Source organism: Sardina pilchardus, chromosome 9, assembly GCF_963854185.1.
Source record: "Sardina pilchardus chromosome 9, fSarPil1.1, whole genome shotgun sequence".
NCBI classification, from domain to species: Eukaryota; Metazoa; Chordata; class Actinopteri; order Clupeiformes; family Clupeidae; genus Sardina; species Sardina pilchardus.
In genome coordinates, this window is record NC_085002.1 from 19,401,936 (window position 1) to 19,407,935 (window position 6,000).

Consider the following 6,000-nt stretch of genomic DNA (forward strand, 5'->3'; position numbering starts at 1 on the left):
GACTATGCGTGCAACTTTGCCAAACTGTATATAAGTAACCCCCTTGGCCCGCTCTCTCTCCTAGACAGGTCATTTGCTCAACTTTTTGGGCCTAGTTTTCTGTCAAAGTTTTCTCAATGGATTCCTGGTCAGAACCCCTATTGAAACAGATTAAGACTTGGGGCATGTTAAATTTTGTCCAAAAATTCAAGATGGCCGCCGTTTGGGCAATTCCATATCAGTTGGAACAGGTCCGACACCATGGTCCTCAGTTTTTCCTGATTTTTGGTCAAAATGTTCCTCCGTGTCTCATTAGAGGAAAACCAAAATTTTAGCTTGGTATCTTGTTTAGTTTCTGAGATATGGCTCTTCAAATGTGGATAGACGTGTCCTAAAAAAAGGCTAATGTCTGTATTTAATGAGCACCACTTTTTTTTAAACCCCTCTCCTGTCTTAAGCCTACCATATTATTTTCTAAAATTTGAACACTGGGGCAGTACCCTGTTTAGTTGTCCAATATCACAAAGGAATTATAGTCCTTCCCACCATTGAAGACTTATTCAGCGAAACAAACCCATATTTTTTTTAAAGCAATGAAAAACAAAAAAACTGTTTTTGTTCTCTTATGGTCATGAATGGATAGCACTCACATTTTTAAAACTTTACATGTATATAGTCCATGAGTAAGAGAACATGTTGAAAAAAAATTGAGATGGTAAGTTTTCGTATTTCGAGGCTATGGGCCTTCAAAGATGGCCAAAATGGTGTTTTTTCCTAAAAATGCCAATTTCATTGTCTTTTTTCAAGGACAAGATGAAATGCAAATCCAACATTTCTTTTTTCCTGCAATAGTATGCCACTTTGTAGACCATGTGAATGTGGTAGATCCGACCCGTCCATTTTAGTATCCCCTCAGTACATGTCTGAAGTTAGAAAAAATGAAAAATTGTCTTGGCTGAAGGAGGTGTTGGTTTGATTTTTATGAGCCTCCTAGAAGGACATTATGGGGTTTAACCCCATTTTTTATGTTTGAGGGATCAGATTGCCATCCTGTAAACAGGATAAAAATGTTATATCCCATTTTTACTCTTTATTGATCCCTTAGAATATGTCCAAAAGTTGTCAAAAATGAAAAAGGCGACTAAATTGAGGGGCCAAGTGGATCAAGTCACACAAGGCTAAAAATGTAATATAAGACAGATGAGATACTGAGGGAGTGAAATGTGAAATGTATAACCCCTGTTACGATGGCCTTTGAACCCACTGTGTCCCTAACTGAGGTTAAGGGCTAAAAACCACTAACCACCGATCCGGTGGTCTCCAACTTTTTCATATCTCTTGATAGAAAATGTATAGAGACTTAAAACTCATATGTTGTTCATCTCTTCAAAGCGGTATTTTGAGACCATCCATGACTTCCTGTGATAGCCAGATGTTGGTTTAAAACAGGAAGTAAACTTTAAAAAGGCTGTATCTCTGGGGAAAAAAAACAAAAAGCTATTGGGGCCAAAGTGTTGAGGCCAAAATCATGGTTTGAGAGATTGTGTAGGAGTATGTTTCAGACCATTTGGAGTTGAGTGGTACCCACTTTGTATGACGCCCTTAAAAAATCGGCCTTAGGGTTTAACATGACGAAAAAGTGTAGGCCTCAACAGCTTTTGTTTTTTTCCCCCCAGAGATACAGCCTTTTTAAAGTGTACTTCCTGTTTTAAACCAACTTCCGGTTATCACAGGAAGTCATGGATGGTCTCAAAAAGCCGCTTTGAAGAGATGAACAACATGTATGAGTTTCAAGTCTCAAATTTTCTATCAAGAGATATGAAAAAGTTGGAGACCACCGGATCAGTGGTTGGTGGTTTTTAGCCCTTAACCTCAGTTAACACAGTGGGTTCAAAGGCCATCGTAACAGGGGTTATACATTTCACAGTGTTCTCCCTCAGTATCTCATCTGTCTTATATTACATTTTTAGCCTTGTGTGACTTGATCCACTTGGCCATTTTAAGCCCCTCAATTTAGTCACCTTTTTCATTTTTGACAACTTTTGGACATATTCTAAGGCAGGGCTGTACGCTTAGCTTTTTCACTAGGAGCATAGGTGCTCCTAAATGAAAAAATGTAGGAGCACAGAAAAAAATTTAGGAGCACTATGAAATTTCCTTGAAAACCTTATTGCCTTAAGCAGGATACAGATCATTCACAGCAGTGGCAATCCTAATCTCTGCTCAAACCCTGCACACACACAGAAAATGGGTTGTCTGGTTTCTATTTCATATTTTGAATTCAGAATTTGTATACATTTTGTTAACAATTCATAGCATTAAAGGTTCTGCATAATTACTTATAGCTTAAAATTCAAAGTAATTTGAATACTTCATATTGATTACACTAACACTTGTCTTTAATGATATTACAGGGGTGGTGTGTAAGTCTAATTGAGTGCCTGTCACTTTAAGCAGTACCGTAGCCTACGTGGACATAATTAGATTTCATTCGGTTTTAGGAAAATATAAACGCATAGTTCAAGGATAGCCTACATGTTTTCATTCAATAACATGAATGTTATATATTCAAAAATTCAAAATACTTAGCCTACAACGGGAAATACAAATATTTCCGGTGTAATAGAAAAGATGAGTGTCCAGCAATGTGAACTTCTATGATTTGGGTAGCCACCGTAGCATGGCATTATGAGTTGTCCGTTCACTTTTTTCTTGGTCATCTTTAGTTGGCTGGGTGCTTAACTTACTCTACCATGACTTGTCTTGGAGTCTGGTAGCCTTTATATATTACAGGCTATCCAATGAGTGACAACAAGTGCTGAAAATAAAACGTTACGGTATTCTCCTCCTGATAACGTTAGCGGAATGGATTTAATGTGAATGTAGCCATACAAAGACGCATATATGATACATATATGATGGCTATATGATACAGCGCATATTTGCGATGAATATGTTCTGCCTTTTTAAAGCAGATGTAGCCTACACCGAACCGTGGTTATACATCATTTAGACAACTGAATCAGGATACCATCTTTGTTTCATAGAAGTCTACCAGGCCTATGTCAAATGCAGGCTTGGGTGAAGCTGGGAGGAATTTAACGCACGGTTTCCACACCATGTTTAGCTATATCAACCGTGATAATAATAGCCTATTTTGAAATGAACACGGTAATTGTTACAGTCAACATTATTTATCATTTATAGCATTTTTACCGTTTCACCGGTAATCGCATAGTCACCAACTAATTACGAACAGATTGAAGAAAAAAGAACACTGGATTTGGAGTGACATTTCTTGCAAGGTTGATGCTGAAAGCATGAGTGTCTAGCCAGGTGCGTAAGAGTTGTCAACTCTGAAATTAGATGCGCGAAAATTGTACTATACTTTCATCCACTTGATGTGGATTCATTTTAGGAGCAAAATGCGAATGAAAGGGTTGAAATCAATACTCGCACGTGTGCGAGCATTTTAAATTTTATATTCGCACTAATATATATTTGCGCGCAAATGCGACGACCTGCTCGCAGTGTACAGCCCTGTTCTAAGGGGTCAATAAAGAGTAAAAATGGGATATAACATTTTTATCCTGTTTATAGGATGGCATTCCGATCCCTCAAACAGAAAAAATGGGTTTAAACCCCATAATGTCCTTCTAGGAGGCTCATAAAAATCAAACCAACACCTCCTTCAGCCAAGACAATTTTTCATTTTTTCTAACTTCAGACATGTACTGAGGGGATATTAAAATGGACAGGTCGGATCTACCACATTCACATGGTCTACAAAGTGGCATACTATTGCAGGAGAAAAGAACTGTTGGATTTGCATTTCATCTTGTCCTTGAAAAAAGGCAATGAAATTGGCATTTTTAGGAAAAAACACCATTTTTTCCATCTTTGAAGGCCCATAGCCTTGAAATACGAAAACTTACCATTTCAATTTTTTTTCAACATGTTCTCTTACTCATGGACTATATATATGTATTAGTTTTAAAAATGTGAGTGCTATCCATTCATGACCATAAGAGAACAAAAACAGTTTTTTTGTTTTTCATTGCTTTAAAACAAATATGGGTTTGTTTCGATGAATAAGCCTTCAATGGTGGGAAGAACTATAATTCCTTTGTGATATTGGACAACTAAACAGGGTACTGCCCCAGTGTTCAAATTTTTAGAAAATAATATGGTAGGCTTAAGACAGGAGAGGGGTTTTAAAAAAAGGGGTGCTCATTAAATACAGGCATTTTCAGCCTTTTTTTAGGACACGTCTATCCACATTTGAAGAGCCATATCTCAGAAACTAAACAAGATACCAAGCTAAAATTTTGGTTTTCCTCTAATGAGACATGGAGGAACATTTTGACCAAAAATCGGGAAAAACTGAGGACCATGGTGTCGGACCTGTTCCAACTGATATGGAATTGCCCATACGGCGGCCATCTTGAATTTTTGGACAAAATTTAACATGCCCCAAGTCTTAATCTGTTTCAATAGGGGTTCTGACCAGGAATCCATTGAGAAAACTTTGACAGAAAACTAGGCCCAAAAAGTTGAGCAAATGACCTGTCTATCCCTGTCCCTCTCTCGTGCGCGACACCCGCCCCTCGACATGCACATTCACAATCGTGAAAGCAATGACGCATAGAAGACAACTAGCGACATTATAATTAATTTCGGTTAGCATCATAGCGTAGGCTACTGCACAAATTTGATTCAAACTCTTGCATTCAAGTTGACTGATCATCTCAATGTTTTCCAACTCTAAGACTCAAAAGGGCCTGTCCCAAGGAGACAAAGTATTAGCCTACCTTGCAACTTAAACACACGTGGGGAAACTGAACAGTCCAACCAGTAGACTATAATAAGCTAGCCAACTATGCTACTTTGTTTACAATTTGAGGCTTCAAGCCGACAGCTGAATTAAAGAGGCAGAGTTGTAATATGAATAGTCATGAATGTCATGAATATCAGAAATGTCAGTAGTAGGCTTTAGATTAGAATATATAAAGAATTCTATTATATTATATTATATATATACACTGTAGGCTATATATACATCTTTATAATTCTTTATAAAGAATATGTATATTCCTTATTGTGTTTTAAATAAAGACAAGCTTTTTCTACGCCTTATTGTTAAAAAATCATTCACATTATATGAAAGGAGAGCGATAAAAGGTGACCTTTTGGCGTTAAAGGCGATGCAATGAAAAATGTGGGTGCACCTACATTTTTTGGGAATCGATAAGAGAATTGATAAGGAATTGGATTGATAGGCAGAATCGATAATGCCATCGATATTGATAAAAACTTATCAATACCCATCCCTACTAGTGACCCTAGGAATTCAAGCAAAATACACTCTATTTCACCCTGGCCTTATTCCACATTCTCATCACAGACATAACCAATAAATAATTCCCATAGAAAAGTTAAGTTTTGTGGAAATAATTAAAAGGGAACTATGGATAATGCAGCAAGCCAATTTCCCTCTACATATGTACATTTTATTCGTCAAGCATGATGTTAAAACTTTCAATAAGTTGTGAATTTACATACATTTGTCTAAATATTGAATTCACTTCCGCTTGATTGTTGTAAGCTGCCCTTTTATGCCCTACAAAGTAAAACAGGAAGACACATACGCATGGCCCTCCCACCTTAACCTTTGGCCCATATTCCACGGCAGTTACTACAACGCCTGTCTGGGAAAGGGCTTGCCGGCTGAGAGCTAGGAAGTTCCCTATTTCGTAACTTTAACATCAGGAAATCTCCACAAAGCCACAACATAGGAACAGTATACCCTGCTGCTGGCAAGAAGTAGAGGCAACAACAGCACTAGAAGAGTGAGAAAGGGAGAGGATGAACAATATGTACCTGATGGCAGTTGTCACTGCTAAAAGTATACGAGCAGCTGGATATGAATGGCCTAGTTCCCCATGAGAGTCAGAATGGACATTGAAGGTGTTGTCTCTGTGCTATGTGCCATGGAGCCTCTCCTTCAGCCTCTGCTTTCTG

General features: G+C 37.8%; 1 protein-coding gene across 1 annotated transcript in view; it reads right to left on the reverse strand.

The window, feature by feature from the left end:
* Window positions 1-6,000, reverse strand: part of LOC134092978 (sodium- and chloride-dependent GABA transporter 2-like) — a 37,715-nt gene extending 31,715 nt beyond the window's left edge. Inside the window, exon 1 of the mRNA XM_062546191.1 lies at window positions 5,860-6,000. The gene's annotated coding sequence lies outside the window, so the exon portion shown is untranslated. The remainder of the gene's footprint in view (window positions 1-5,859) is intronic.